This window comes from Topomyia yanbarensis, chromosome 1 (assembly GCF_030247195.1).
Source record: "Topomyia yanbarensis strain Yona2022 chromosome 1, ASM3024719v1, whole genome shotgun sequence".
NCBI lineage: Eukaryota > Metazoa > Arthropoda > Insecta > Diptera > Culicidae > Topomyia > Topomyia yanbarensis.
This window is the reverse complement of record NC_080670.1, coordinates 142,482,308-142,499,422: the sequence shown is the minus strand read 5'-3', so window position 1 is coordinate 142,499,422 and position 17,115 is coordinate 142,482,308. Positions and strand designations below refer to the sequence as shown.

The 17,115-nt window shown below is 38.1% G+C and overlaps 1 protein-coding gene across 4 annotated transcripts in view; it reads right to left on the bottom strand.

The window, feature by feature from the left end:
• Positions 1 to 17,115, bottom strand: part of LOC131696358 (acetylcholine receptor subunit alpha-like) — a 701,515-nt gene that overhangs the window by 13,972 nt on the left and 670,428 nt on the right. The gene's annotated exons all lie outside the window — the stretch shown is intronic.

Genomic DNA, 17,115 nt, shown 5'->3' with positions numbered 1-17,115 from the left:
CTGTTTTCTTTCTCTGGCTGAGATATGGGAACACTTGGGGTTTTTGATGTTCCTGGAATTGCTGGGAACTCCTTTTCTGAGCTCAGGTTACTGAGACCGGGAGCGACTTGTTTCGGTTTTGCACCAGTACTTCCTTGAGTAGTTATTTTAGGGGGACCATGAAGAGACACCTTCTGGCCTTTACGACGAAGCTTGGAAGAGGAAATGTTCTTCCTTTTTCTACTACTTCTAGGCACAGCAGAAGATGTTCCCTCCTGGGGTTCATCACAGTCGCCTTCCTCAGTAGACAAGTTGGTAAAGATGTTCGTAGAGACAGGTGGCGTAGCTATCTTAAGCATTTCTGCAAAAGATCGCTTAGAGCGTCCCTGAAGGGAACGCTTAAGATTTTCCTCGCGCTGTTTGTACGCGGGACATGAAGGGAGATCATGTGGGTTTCCCCCACAGTAGAGGCACTTTTCGACATCTCTACCACAGGAATCATCCGCATGATTCCCACCGCATTTCCCACAGCGGGCTTCATTGCTACAATGGGAGGCTGTGTGTCCCAATTGTTTGCAATTAGTACAGTTCATGACCCGCGGCACAAAGAGGCGAACAGGTAGACGAACCTTGTCAAAAAGGAGGTAATTGGGCAGGGCAGAGCCGGCGAAGGTCACCCGATAAGAGTCTGAGTTGACGTATGTTTTCTTCCCGTCAGCTGCGACTGATGCTGAATGCAAACGTTTGCATTCCAGTATCTTCACTGGCTTAAGCATGGGGTCTTTGAAACAGCCAGTCCCATATTTTAGCAGGTCCTCGCAATTCAGACTCGAATCGGAAACGACCCCACTGACTTCAACCCTGCTAGCTGGAATATACACCCTGTACTCCCTCGTAAAGGGCTCGTATCCAGCAATATCGTTTGCCTGAGTTGAACTGTTAACCACCACCCGAAGCTTATCAGGCCGAACTTTCGATATTTCTGTCACGGCCGAATACCGATCCGTCAGAACTCGAGAAATCTGCAACAGATTCAAACACTTTTTTTCTTTGGTCCGAAAGAAGATCACAAATGGCCCGGTGGCCGAGCTCGGATATAGCTTGAGCCGGGGAGCCGATTTTATTTCGACGTCCATCTCACCTTGAGATGAACCGCCGTCAGGGGAAATCATTTTTGCACGGGCCTATTGCCCGGTACACGTTGGTAAGTGAACCAAGAAGGGGAAACGAAAACTAATACTTAGCTTGTGTATGTAACGGTATCCAGACGGCTTACTAGAAGAACACTGTTTCACTTCACTGACCGGCTAACGGTACTCAGAAACAGAAACACAAAAGAAGGGAAAAAATACTGAAACCTCAACTAGGCGCAGAGTGTGTAAATAACCTTGAACGCGGATTAACACTATTTGTCGCTATAGAGTGTACGGACCGATGACAAAAGACTTCTATCTCGACTGAGTGCTCAATAACGAATGATAGTTCAACACTTGTAACTATTATGACCGAGGAATTCTCTGCATCATCCACAAGTGTCGCAGGATAGGAGGTGTTAGTAGGTAGTGGAATGAATCAGGATATATCTTGGTAGATATTGTGATTTAGCTAAGTACTGTATTTTCAGTTTAGATCAAAGTTTTCAAGAGTGCGACCTTCAGGAGAAATATGAATGCCGTTCGAATAGGCATTTTAATAATTATTCTTCCGCGGGGCGTTACATAAAAGGATAAAGCCAAGTGAAATATAATAGAGGTATCTAATCATCTATAGATCTATAGCAATATGTACGAAAGTCCCTCGCGCTCAATTTTCGATAATTCTAAACGAGCTATTTGAACGCCGAACAGCCGGCCATTGGGAGTATTGCTTCTTATTAACACTTCATGATCAATTCCAAAGTTCGTAGTACAAAGCAAGCACACAAAAAGTATAAAAGATATCCCAAATAAATATGATGAACTTCACTGCGAAATGTTAATGACAAGTTGGCATCTCTACTGTCAGACACGTTTCCATAATTGGGTTAAAAGCCAAATTGCAAACGACATGTTTATTATGCATAATAAATATAATAAACACGACGACAAGGGCTTTTGATCCATCGGCGGCCCAGAAGAAGCTAGTGTCAGACCTTCATGAGACCTCAAGAGGTCTTTTGAAGGTATTCGTCAATGTAGATTTGTCGGTAGACGGTTCCAGATTTAATAAAAAATTGGTTTATTTTGACACGTCTACATGTCGCTTTCCACACAAACAAGTTTTTTCGTAATTCGACAGCTTCATCTTAGGCCAATTTAAAAAATTTCCTACTTGAAATTTTGCTTTTTTTTAAATACGGTTTTTAAACCAAAGCTTTGGAAGTTATACCTTGGTGTGGAAGAGCCGGTATATTAATACATGCTGTTACTTATTGTAGAATTAGACTTCATCCTTTACGGCTATAGTACAACTGCCAGAAGAAATCTAAAACGTCGGTACACAAACGGGAGTAGCGAATCAGAAAAGGTGACTATATGATTCACTCAATATAGAATGGATAAATGCTATGAAGCAAAAACTTAAGGTTCGTCCAGGTTAAGTCTTCGGTACGGATCAATACCTAGACCTAGGAACTCCTAGCGTATTGTTAGTCGCCTCATGACAGCAAGTTCCCAGTGGTTCTATTATTGGCTGAAATAGTGCAAAAAAAATTAGCCCACCGGACACTACACGGCTTGCATCGAAACAAGTTGGAATGAAGATATAAAAAGTGAAGAGGTTTTTGGAAGTGACTATGATGTTATTAGAGATGATCGTGATTTACGGCTAATCCAAAAAATGTCAGGCGGAGGAGTTCTCATCGCAGTTTCATCTATATTTAATTCCAAACTTATTGTTTCACCAAAATTTAAAGAAAAATTTGAACATGTATAGGTTAAAGCACATATCGCGAATGAAGTCCATATATTTGTCTCAGTGTATTTTCCACCGGATCTAGTTTGCAAATCAACATACGAAATTTTTCTTTCAAGCAGCCGAAGAAATAATCTCTAATTTTCCTCCAGACTTTAAAGTTTATATGTAATGAGACTTTAATCAGCGCAACATAGATTTTCGTTCCTGACTAAATAAGAGCATTCTACTTCCTGTTGTTGGTGAAAACGAAGCATTATAATTTATGTTTGAGAAAATGGCATTGCTACGACTCAATGAAATAAACCCTATAAACAATTAACACAATTGTTATTTAGATCTGCTATTAACAAACATTAAGGAAGTTTTCTGTGTTGATAAATCTCATTCTCCCTTATGGAAAAATGAAACCTTTCATACAGCAATAGAGTTCTCTGTTTTTGTGCACAAGAATCATAATTCCATTGAATGTGATTTCAAATTTCTTTGATTATGAAAAAATCTAATTCTGAAAATATTAAATATTGATTTAAAAAATCAAGAGAACATTGAATATGCAGTGGAGATCTTTCATAATATATTTTATTTATTTATTTATTTATACTGGTCTTCGATTTTCTCGTACAGACAGCTCCTTAATTAATAATAATTCTATGTTTAAAGGTAGTCTTAGTAATGTTTAAATCGTACATGTCAGCTACATCATTAAAATTACGACAGCATACATTGAACGGATTGTTTTGAGAAAAAAGAGTACGATACATCGGTAACCGAAAGAAATCAGTTAGTCTGGTGGGTCTATGTGGTACGTTGAATCGGAGCTGGCTCAGCAACTCCGGGCTATCTATATTGTTTCCCAGAAGATCGAACACGAAGAGCCGTTGCAGCATTATCCTCCGACTTGCAAGAGTTGGCAAATGTAGAAGATTGCATCGATGTTCATAGGGCGGTAGACGAATAGGATCAGTCCAAGGTAGTAACCGCAGAACGTAACGAACAAAGTGACGCTGAATTCGTTCGATGCGATTGATTTGAACAGCATGATAGGGTGCCCAGACAAGCACGCCGTACTCCAGGATGCTACGCACGAGTGCACAAAAGAGCGTGTTAGGCAATAAGTATCGCTGAATTGCTTCGTGTTTCGTTTAATGAACCCCAGCACGGCATAGGCCTTGACTGTAGTCATTGCAATGTGCTGCGCGAAATTTAGTTTGTTATCGAGAAGAATGCCTGTTGTTGGTGTTGTAGGTCCTTTATCGTATTAACTCGGTTGATACTGCTTTCTGCCATTCTATAATCGAATATCATGACGTGCCAGTTTCGACAGAACGATATCACATTGCACTTCTGCACATTTACTCCATCCCGTTATGAGTACACCAATTTAGCAGCATATCAATATCGGCTTGAATGGTACAGCAATCGACTGCCGACGCAATTACACGGAAAAATTTCAGATCGTCAGCAAACATAAGCTTAGGAGACTATATAGCGGAACATAAATCGTTTACGAATAAAATAAACAGTAGCGGGCCCAAATGACTTCCCTGAGGCACACCCGACTCTATTACAAACGGAGATGATCTCGTTACATCTATGCGTACAACTGCACTATGCTCGATGAGGTATGACATTATCCACCGTGTCAGCCACTCAGGAAGTCCCATTCGCTCAAATTTGGCCACGATTAACAAATGAGGCACTCTACCGAACGCTTTTGCAAAGTCAACGTAAACGACATCAACCGGTTGACGTTTTCCAAGCGCGCTATTAAGTGACGAAACGTACGCCATAAGATTAGTACTCGTCGAACGTTTTTTCACAAATCCATGCTGCCACTCGGAAATGATTCGGGTACAGCAAATCGTGAACGAGGCTTTCAAAAATTTTCGGTAAGCAGCTCAAAATTGAAATGGCTCGATAATTTCCAACATCGTGGATGCTACCTGCCTTGTGGATCGGTGTAAAAGATGCTGTCTTCCAGACACTCGGGAAATAGTACAGGAGGAAATCCTACTAACAAAAAAACGACGAAATCATGCATTCAAAAATCCAGTTTGGTTCAACAAGGAAATCTTTAATTTAAAAAATCGGAAGCAAGAAGCTCACAAAATTTACAGGAAACACAATAAACAGGATACTTTGCAAAAATACCTCAACATTCTTGACCAACTAATTTTGGATATTTCTACGGCACTAACTGTGTATATGACGGCGCCGATGGTTGAGTGGTAAGCGCGACCGCCACTCATTCCAGTTGGCCTGGATTCAATTCCAGCCGAGGTCGTTGAGATTTTTCTGAGGTGAAAAAATCTATGGTCACGTCTTCCTTCGGAAGGGAAGTAAAGCCGTTGTTCCCCGGTCCATGAGTTTGGTGGAACGATATCTAGTCCAGAAAAGGAGTCACACCTCTCTGGCGTCGGTAAAGAAGAAGTAGACCCAACTTCTATACTCTTACTAACAAAAATATCCTCCTCCCGTGATACTTGTGGAGTGCGCAGTAGTATATACGGCCTCTAGCAAGTATCGGACTAACAATTCCTTCCCTTTCCTTCCGCGATCTACGTTCGGGCCTGGCCGGCGCCGATATTGATCAATAAACACTTTAGGATTACCAGGAGTTGCACATTGAAAGATGTTTCGCTACTCCCAAGCATAATTATCTACTTATTCCCTATGCAACTTCAGCTAGTCCAGATCGATAACGGAGTAGCAGCCAGGGGTGGTCGCACAAGCTCAAGCTCAAACTCTACGGCACTAACTGTGTATAATGTAAAAACCGAAAATAAGATCAAGTCATGCTCAAAGAACCTTTTTAATTACATCAAAATTAAATTGAATTCATGCAACTTTCCATCAAATATGTCGTTAAACGGAAAAGAGTGACACTTCAGAAGATATTTGAAATTTCTTCGCAACATTTTTTTTCAAGAAACTTATTCTAAATGATCGTGACTTTGAATATTTTGCTTACTTTTCTGATTACTGAAGCGATGTTGGTGTCAGTCAGATTAATGTTCAAGATATCTTGTCTGGATGCCGCTAAAGGTTAAGGACCTGATGGAATTAGACCTGTTTTCATAAAGAGTTTAGCAACGGCGCTCACGCCACCTTTATTCTTGCTGTTCAATAAGTCACCTGAATCTCGTAATTTCCCAAAAGAACGGAAAAAAATTTAATACCTATTCATAAATTGGGTAAAAAATCCGATTTTCGCAATTATAGATTTCCTAAACTTTCCAAATCCATCATAAATAAAAAAATTTCAAGCAAATGAAACATAAAATAAAAAATGCACAACATGGGCTTTTAAAGGCCGTTCAACAAGTATAAACCTTCCAGAATTTGTTGATTACTCGTTAAATGCCATGGATAAAAGAAATCATATAGAAGCTCTTTACACTGACTATAGCAAAGCTTTCGATAAACTTGCATTCCTATTTTCAAACTTGAAAAATTAGGAATCGAGACGAGACTCCTCAAATGGATTAAGTCGTATTTAACAGATCGCCAACAAATAGTAAAATTCTGTGAGATGAAATCTGATACAATTAAAGTTACATCGGGGGTTCCTCATGGTTCACACTTAGGCCCTCTTCGTTTCATTTTATATGTCAACGATATCGCTCTTATTTAACAAAAAACATTAGAATTCTCATATATGCGGCTGATATGAAGTTATTTTTAGAGATTGTAAATAATAATGACATTAATGTTTTTCACAATGAAACACAAATCTTTTATACACGGTGTTGTAAATGTTTACTGGAGTTAAATGTTAAAAATGTTATCTTATAATTTTTAGCAGAAAACAAATCACGACTTCCATGTCAGTTACGTTAGGTACCGTCATCGGGGGTTACTTTACGCCAAAAATAGAATGTTTTGTATATTACAACTCAAGAACAAATGAATGTCGTGCTCGCAGGGGTTGTAATTCTCTCTCACTCACGCGAGAAGTAGCTTATCCGATGTCCAACTTTTCCGAGATAAGATGAGTCGCAAAATTCTCCGTCTCCACAAATAGCGTGAGAATGATTTTCCGGATAAAATTTATTTGACTTTTTCCTTCTCACCGGAGAAGGTGATAAAATTTTAATTTCGTGGAAATCAATAAAAACTTCAAAAAATACACTTAATTACAAAGAAAAGCGGCAAAGAAGTATGATGGACTTGTTTTATCGTGTTTTGGAATAACAACAGCAAAGCAGGGAACGCCAAAAGGATACCGTGATAAACTCATTCACTCATTCTCCGGCTGTTTTATTTATCCGGAGAAATAACACGTTGTATTTATCCGGAGAAGTTGTGTGAGTGCCAATAACTTTTCGTGTGAAAATGTGAGTTTTTATTGTCGCAGTAGCAAACTATCCGGGCGCATTTACTCATATGAGCGATAAATGCAATGCCTGCGTGCTCGCATCCAATAACCTTGTTTTTGGAAAGTCAATAAGGCCTACAATGAAAAGCAACAAGTCGAGAAAAAGCGCTGTTCATGATATACTTTTTCATTGAGCCTTATGAATTAGACAATCTTGTTTTAGTATTTTTCTAGGAGTAGTTTTAATTGTGTTCCGGAGTGCAGAGGCTTTTCCATCAGAAACGCGAATGGTAGGGGAAAGTGGTCGGTTGCAGCCACTGGTCGGTTGTCGGAATCCCTACGTAACTTTTCACAGAAAGCAGACATGGGCATTCTGATAAATATTATTTGTGTGTTATATTAGCACGATCTTTTTGTGCTCATTGCTGAAGCAAACAGACTCGAAAGTTCTGTTCTATAACCAATATATTTTTTGAACAAGTGACATTCTACTGAAAAGTTTTTTTGATGATTTGCTTAGTGTTATAAATAGAAAGAAGTAAATCGATCGAAAAAGTATGCGCATTGAACATTTACGATTTGAATTTATTCTATTTTGTGATTCAACATTGAATGGCACCGAAATGTTCGGCAGAATTTTTTGTTATCAGTTTTCCAAAAACGTTACTAAAATCGGTTGTCGGCACCCAAACATGGTCGGTTGTCTGCATCTCATTTTTAGTGGCAAATGCTGAATTCTCAATAACCTAATCAATATGGGTATATTTTGGACGGGCTTTACGAATAAATAGCAGAGATCGATCTTTGACACCATTCTGAAAACCAAGGCGTCTTCCGGTTTAGCGTTTTATATTTACATGAAGAAAGCCCACCGTGTTTTCGCCGCTAGAACTGTATTTACCAGATTGTCACGACCAGAAAATTTGGCGGGGTGATGGGGTTACCCTGTAGCACCCCTTCCTCTTTGGCTACCTGTCAGCATGGACTTCTATCTGATTTGTGTGAGGCTTTAGTAAAAAATGGACTGTCTGAAACTCACTCAATTGCAGTGAATGCGATCCGTCAGTGCATGAGTAGTGCGTAATATTCGCACTAGAGATGGTCGGGTTCGGGTTTTTGGACCCGATACCCGGACCCGACCCGAACCCGACGGGTTTCGGGTCGGGTTCGGGTTCTGTAAATTAAAGCTTCTCGGGTTCGAGTCGGGTTCCGGGTGTTCAAATTTGAAATTCTCGGGTTCGGGTCGGGTCCGGGTTTTTGAAATTTTGAACTTTCGGGCTCGGGTCGGGTTCGGGTTTTTCAAATTACAGATTATCGGGGTCGGGTCGGGTTCGGGTTTTGAACAAAACAACCCAACCATTTCATGACAGTCTTTTTTGTAGTAATGAATTATACTTCGTGATACGAATGGATGACACATATAACCGTACCAAATGTTAGCACCTCTGAATCGCTAGAATTCGTCGTATTTTCTGGTGCTCAAATATTGTATTTTTCATTCTTGCATAAAATTCCGTCTCTTCAGACTCGCAAACTACCTGAATTATTTAATTTTTTAAACGAACATTCATGAGAGAGCGTGTTTCGCATCTAAAATCTCTTTGCGATTTATTTTTCATGATAATTAGTAATAAACCAAGTGAACAGGAATTTATCGAAAAATATCTGTTCATCTTTCTATAATGGAATATAAATTTCGACAGGTACTTTAAAACCGATACTTAGGCCGCGGCGACTTTTTCTCTACGTAAGCGGTTTTGTGGAGTACATTCGTACCCCAGAATTAAAAGCGCTCTAATATGTCTAATTTTTATTAAATTTATAATTAAATTGGATTGTCTTATTCTAAAATCAATCGTAAAGTAACCTGTTTAAAAATATTCGCGTTTTGACTATTTAATTATGTAATATTTCATTTTGTATAGAGTAAAATACTTTAAAATACGTCAACATTCCCTTTTTTCTTCATATTGCTATAACTCCGGTAGTTTCAAATCGATTTTGACCATTTATACGATCTTGTAAAGACTTTTAAATTTCCATTTGAACAATTTTTTTCAAAAACCGCTCAAAAAGCGTATTTATTCCGATGCTTTTTTGAAAACCAAACGCCAATACAAACGTTAAAAATACAGCAATATGCAGTAACGGAGATGAAACAGGAAGGCGTCGAAGGAACAGGTAGAGCCGGTGCATTATACGTGTATATAAGTAAGTATGTTCCAGAGCCTGGGCTGCAGAAGATAACAAATCGAATGATGCGTTTTGCATACTATATACAAATCATATTCATGAATGTGTTTTGCCTCTTTAATCCGCAAAAGCAAAAATTACTATACCAATCCAAGCGCATTTTCTAGTTACTTTGGTATAGTGCTTTGTTATATCAAATAAGTTATATTTGAAATAACAGATACTATTATTCGGCAGAGTTGGAACTTATACAATTTTACACAAGTTTCTCCCTTTCTATGTATCGATATTTTGCTTTGAAAAAAAGATAAAATAATTTTTTTTAATTATGTGCACATGACAAAACACTAACGCAAACGGGTTTGGGTGGTACATTTGTACCCCAAACAAACTTTAAGCGAGCACTGTTAAGTAGGTCAAATGAAACAAATAGGTTGTACCTGCTTTAACGGAAGTTTAATAATCAAATTGGTTTATGTTAAAGATTGCTTGCAATTTAGATAAACTATAACGGAAAATTAAGGATTTGGTGGTACTTTGGTGTCATTATGGAGGCTCGAATTTAAAAAGGGCACATTATTTTTTTAAAAGCGGATAATTTAGGACAAATTTATTTTCTAGAGACTGTCTTTGTTCCATCAGACCTAAACCTAGCTTCACTTCCGCCAGGTTCCGTTGTTCATGACACTCATATGGTGATGGTTTAATAGCACCACTATCAAATCAGTGGTACATATATGAAACAAGCACTTTCTGTCAGATTGTTCCCGGGCTGAGCTGTTTGCATGATCCGGATTCCTTCATGAAAATACATGAATTTCCACGAACTTAAGGAATTGATCGCAGAAATTTTGTGTGTTCTGTTGAAGCAATTAACGGATTTTTAAAAGTTTGGAGTCGTTCCGAGAGCTCCATTGGAGAAGAGAAGCATCTCTACTGGCGCGCTTACCGTATAATCTGAAGCATCTTAAACTTAGATACCCAATCATAGATCGTCCTAACGCTAATGATGGGACATCAAGAACACATCAGAAAATCTTGATTGATATCCTTCGATACAGGTTTGACCGTACCAACCAGTAACGTGGGTGACGTCATGTAAACTGTCGAATATGAATTGCCAATTGCCATAGCTTAATTTAATACATGTAATAAATTATACGAAACTGCCTTGCAGGAATGGTTTCTGATAAAAAATTAGAAATTTTGGTTAAGGACGACGGACAAGGTTGTTGGAAACTGTGAACAAGCTTTCTGTTTTCCCATGAGTTAGCCGCCGATTTAACTTAATTTCCGGTTAAGATATCGACGATTTATAAGTTTCTCAGAACATTACAAATTCGACGTTCAATAATAGTAAATATAAATGCGGATTCTACTCGGCAGTGATTTGTTTTGCCATATGCAGATATAACTCAATGCGTATGTTGCTACTTCAGATTCGAGTGATTCTACTTGATGGGCCTAGGGTCCAGATCGGGTGCCTAGAATTAAAAATCTTCGAGATCTTGGGTTGATTCTCCGTAGCAAGTTGGATTCGGATCGGGCTTCTCAAATTTTAAACTTTCGGGTTCGGGTCGGGTTCGGGTTTTCAAATTTTAAAATTCTCGGGTCGGGTCGGGTTCGGGTTTTACAAAATTTTCATTCTCGAGTACGGGTCGGGTTCGGGTTTTTAGGTTTTAAAATGTTCGGGCTCGGGTCGGGTTCGGGTTTTTCAAATTTTATAATTTCGGGCTCGGGTCGGGTTCGGGTTTCTAAATTTTCATGCTCTCGGGTTCGGGTCGGGTTCGGGTTCGAAAAAATTGAAACCCGACCATCTCTAATTCGCACCAGTTTTTCACATACACGTATTGTGGTTCTGATGAAGAATGATGTTTATAATGACTTTGATGGTAGTTGAAATGAATTAATTTTCTTTTCCCTTTGAATCTTGATGATTTGCATTCATATTTTACTATTTTTAGTAAATTGTCTTAGGGTGCCGACACCAAACACAAAAGTGTGCCGACAACCGAACACATTCCCCTACTGTTATATTGAATGGTCAGGTCAGTGCATCCATCTTTAATGAGATATCCATTTCCAATATACTGAGTGCTTTTTTGTTTAGTAAGGTTTTAACCATAGGGTCATTCGCCTCACTGCAGAACTATTTCCAGCTGCTTTTTCTGTCAATCCACAACAAATTGCTTTAATACACATAGTTTAAATACTTCTAGAAACGATAGCGTTTTCATATGCTTGCGCCATTGCAATTACACTACTAGTACGCTGCAATACTAGTAATTTGCTTTGAATTAGAATCAAATCCCAACATAAGAGTAAATTTTAGATCAAATATACAGATTGTGCAATATAGACTTAAGTAAAGCTTGGCATAAAGAAGCCCCAATTTTAGATAAAATGGACATACGGTCACCAATTACCAAACAAACAAAAATACGGATAAAAAGTACCAACAGAAATAATTACATTACATTGCCAGGCAAATTTCACATAATCCATATCCTCTTATCTAAGAATTTGACTAGTATATCGTACTTTCCCAAAAGAATTTAAGTTACAATGTTTTTTGAGTATATTTTTTATTTCAGTTTCATCGCCTACTACGATAACTTTAGTATTTTCTTAAATTTATATCAATTTTTTATGTTTGTGATGAATCAGCGAATAATACCATGTTTTGCTTTTGTCAAAATATAACGTTAAATTTGAACTAGAAGCTAAAGGATCATTCTTTAATTTTGGAGTAAAGTAGCCCCCGATAAATCGCAATCGAATCGTTCAGAAATGCGATAAAATAAGAGATCTAGGAGTTATCTTAGACATAAAATTAAAATTAGTGGAATATTACAACACAATTGTTCATAGAGCTAGCAATATGCTTAATTTTATAAAACGCTTCGGATATCACTTTCAAAATCCCTACACAAGCGGTTCTCAACCTTTTTCGCACCACTGACCCTTTAGAAATCACCCTGGGCGGACCCCCACAGATAATCATTGATTTTGTATGCTAAAAATATGTTATTTTCAGTTTGTTAGGAAATAAGACTTGAAATTTCTATGTGCACTCGGAAAATATATGTTTCTTCGTGGACCCCCAGCAACGACTTCACGGCCCCCTATGGGTCCGCGGACCTCAGGTTGAGAATCACTGCCCCACACAATTAAAACTCTTCACAAAGCGTATGTTGGGTCTATTTTAAAATATTGTAGTATTGTTTGGTCACCTTACATAAAAACACGAAGTGAGCATTGAGCAGGGCCGGCGGATAGCGTGGGTAGTATAGGTAGTACTACCCACTCGAAAATAACCGAGTGGGTAATTACCCACTCGAAATTTTGGACATTTTCATAAATTTGAAATCTGCCACGTATGGATCTCGGGCACACATTTTAAAATATCGATGCACAACAACTTCATTTACACAAACACACTGCAAGTGATTTAATGTAAATGTAGGTAATGCAAGCGTGTGTTCTGCGAAAATGAGACAAATCCATTTCTATTACCCTCACCCTATGCTTACTACCCACTCGTGCTAAAAGTGTAACGCCGGCTCTGGCATTGAGTCAATTCAAAAGCTGTTTCTATTATATGCACTACGCAGGTTAAGTTGGACAGCATTCTCCCTTCCATCTTAGGAAGTGTGTAGTATGCTGATAGACATTCAAGCATTGAAAGATCGTCGGGACTGTGCTATGATCTCGTTCCTAACTGATATTGTCATGCAGCGTACTGATTCATCTTACCTATTGTCAAAAATAAATTTATATGCTCCTACTCGTCAATTACGCAATAGAAAGTTGTTCGCGATAGGTCATCACCGAACAGATTACGCTGAATTTGGGCCACTAAACCAGATGATGGCTGTGTATAACGTGCATTGTCAAAGTATTGAGTTTAACATGCCCAGAACAAGTTTTGAAACAGTATTTCAATTCTTTGCGAAATCAATATATATAGGCATAGTATACAGTTTAATATATAAGTAATAAATATTTTGTGTAATTTAGTCTACGAGTGATTGACGAATAAATAAATAAAAAATAAAAAAAAATGTGATTCATGTTTGTTATCAGCTAGAAACAACTACGTTATATTTCATGAAACAGTTCTCAGTACTAAAATGAGTCCATGAATAATTTGCCGAATTTCGTGAAATAATTCACGTGGAGATTTCAAGACCTTGTGCAGATTTGAGTGAAAGTGAAATCATTAGGGCTATCTTTAGAATTTCACAAGCAGCCAAGATATATTATGAATAATACATATTGACTCACAAATTAAGTCACAAATCCATAAATAATATTTTATGATTTGGTGAAGTATTTCGCAAAAACGAATGGCGAGTCGTGACAAATATACTAGGAACAATGAAGTAGCTCTCGAATCCACGAATAATATTATATGATGGTGTGAACTATTTCTAGAGCACGAATAACATCAGCTCGATTGGAACGATTTCTGTGCACCTGTAACGTGAGTATACTAGGATCATGCACAAAATAACACATATTATGAACTATTTCATGAAAGTGGAAGCGTGATTTATGATTTTGTGAACTATTTAATGAGCACGAATCGTGAATCGTGACTAGTATTCTAGGAATCTTGATTCAGTTTACGAGGCATGAATGAATTCTTGAGTAATATGCCGAGTTTCGTGAAACAGTTCACGAGAAAATATGAAGATGGTTGTTTTTCTCCATAACTGCGAAAAACAGATCTTGATCAAGATGTAATAAATAATGAATCCGCTCACGTCGTACAATCAGTATGTTCCTAAAGTTATGAATAATACCACGAGTCAACCTTCTATTTCTCGAACAGAAAAACGAATTGGTAATGGCATAGTAAAACTGTGACTGAAGGTCACAACAAATATCCCAACAAATAAGTGCGTTTTTCAGGCAAGTAAAATCACGATCGTAAACACTATTTGCTATATTTGGTTTGTCCATTACGCAATGCATCATCAAAGGAACTCACTCTGCCAGGCCTATCCAAATGCTATATTGATCTAGTCATCTCCAAGCCTCTAAAAAGATCCATATAAGCGAAAAATCAATGCTCACTAATCAACCATTAAACCTGCAATCAACGAATCGTTTACTTATCTTGACATTGGTGTTATCTAGGTAACTAGTACACAGTTATGTTTGTTTTTTTTTCCTGCTGCTGGTTGGTTCGGCACTACGCAGCGTTAGCTTAGTCAAATCTTGAACAGTCCAGTTTGAACATCCATTGGGTTTGGCCATAATACTTGATAGCTTCTGGACTATCTAGAATTGTCAACTGCAACAGTCTTTCTCCAAGATAACTTAAGATGTTTCTTAACTAATTCGCTTCAAGACTAGTAGTGATTCTTTTGGAGTCGGTGCAATAAGTGACAAATGAAATAAAGTAGTTTATTAAATATATTCAACATGTCTGGGTTGTCAAAGAACACCTTGAGCCAAATATTTAAAATACATGTATACGGCCAGCTTTTCCTCCTGAAAATTCAAATACGTCATTTGATGATTTATTCGATTGTGACTCTGTAAAATTCAAGACATTGTGCGCAATGCTGTTGCACTGTAGTCCGAATCCAGAATTGAGATTGATTAAAATATTTGCGACTAAACTACTGGTTCTGGAGCTTCCATGTCTTTGAAAAAAAAAATCTGTGTCAATTGAGGCATCTTTTAAGATGGGTGGCATTATAGTTTGTATGCTCGAAATCAGAGCTTGTGAGACCACCGCTGGCTGCCACTCCGTTTTCGTTCTGGACTAGCTGAAGATGCACAGGGAATAAGTAGATGAATATGCTTGGGAGTAGCGCAACATCTTTCAATGTGCAACTCCTGGTACTCCTAAAGTGTTTATTGATCAATACCGGCGCCGGCCAGGCCCGAGCGTAGATCACGGAAGGAAAAAAAGGAATGGTTACAGTGTTGCATTCGGTAACCGTAAACAGAAAACCTTCCTACACGGTCGCTGTGACTGTGACAGTAACATATAGTGTCAGTCATACTACGTGAGTGCCTTTGCGAAAAAAAATGTTCTGTCTTTTCGCTCTTATGTTCACTCAGTTTGACTGAAGTCTCTCGATGACAGTCAGTTTTGAAAATTATTGTCATTAAACCTAGCAAAGGAAATTTTAAACTCTGCACGATGCAAATCTTGAATTCAATATTAAAGCTCAAATACATTACCTATTAAACAATTGGTTTGGTTGCAAACCGAATTTTTTTTAAGAAATATTGTCTTTCATTTTCTGTCACAGTTTTGATAAGAGTTGCAAGCCACTCAAATTGCTCATGTAATGTCATATATCATAAATACTAATAATATAATATTCATTCTGTATTCTATGGGATTCCCTAATAACACAAAACTAACTTCTGTTTATTCGCATTCTAGAGCACCCAATCACAGTAGGCAGGCTTAAAATGCAAGGTAATCAAAAGACATATTTGTTGTGTTTAGATCGTGTTGATGTGTTCGGTTAGTTAAAAATAACATGCATTACTACCAATTCAGGAGCATATTAGCTATAAGTATCTTTCAAGTTTGACTATCAGTATGTTACTGATTTCAATCGAATTTAAGGTAAATGCGAAGGTTCAATAAACACTGGCTATAGATTTAATCGTATATATGGTGATTATTTAGTGAATAAAAACTACGCTCGTTGAATTTGCGTGGTAGACAAAAAGGAAAGAGAAATTCTTGAGCGTTTTTTCAAAACGTCATATCTGCAATGAGTTACTCTCTTTGTTTACTTTCTCTTTCGATTTTTACGGCGTCACTATAACACTTTTCACTTATTTTACAGTACAGATCGAAAGACGGTGGTTTTAACTAGGATATTATGCAAAGAGCTGAGGGATAAATGTTAAAGTCACCGAATTATTAACAGAAGAGAAAGTAAACAAAGAGAGTAACTCATTGCAGATATGACGTTTTGAAAAAACGCTCAAGAATTATCATTGTGTTGTCACTTGACTCGGCTGTCTGCACCCCGTCCATTTTTTTTTCTCACTCTTCCTCGTCACTGTTGTTGGTACTCACTATGCTCAGTTTCGGTTGCTCAAGTTTTCTCTCAACTGAAAAAGACGATCATTTTGATTTGTGACCGAAGCTTTGCGAACATTTTGAAGAAAAAGTGATAGTCATGATTTTGTTCAACTCTGAATAGTTAGTCCGACACTTGCTTTTGCTAGAGGCTGTATATACTACTGCGCACTCCACAAGTATCACGGGAGGAGGATATTTGTTAGTAAGTATAGAAGTTGGATTCTACTTCGTCTTTACCGACGACAGAGAGGTGACTCCACTATCTGGACTAGATATCGGTCGATCATCGACCGGAGACCAACGGGCTTTGCTTCCCTTCCGAAGGAGGAGGTGACCACAGACTTTTTCACCTCAGAAAAATCTCAACGACCTCGGCTGGAATTGAACCCAGGACAACTGGAGTGAGTGGTGGTCACGCTTACCACTCAACCACCGGCGCCGTCTATAGTTTGTATGCTCGAAATCAGATGAGATAAAGGCATCAAGTGTTCAGCAAACTTATAGGTTTGCTGACGACATCGTAATTGCAACTTCAATGGTTACGTCTTCAGAAAGATTGGTCGGAGCGGCACATGTCGAGTTTTAGCTGATGCCTGATGGAGTGGATGGCGATAAACATCATCTTCAACAACGTACAATATATATAAATTTTATTCTGAAA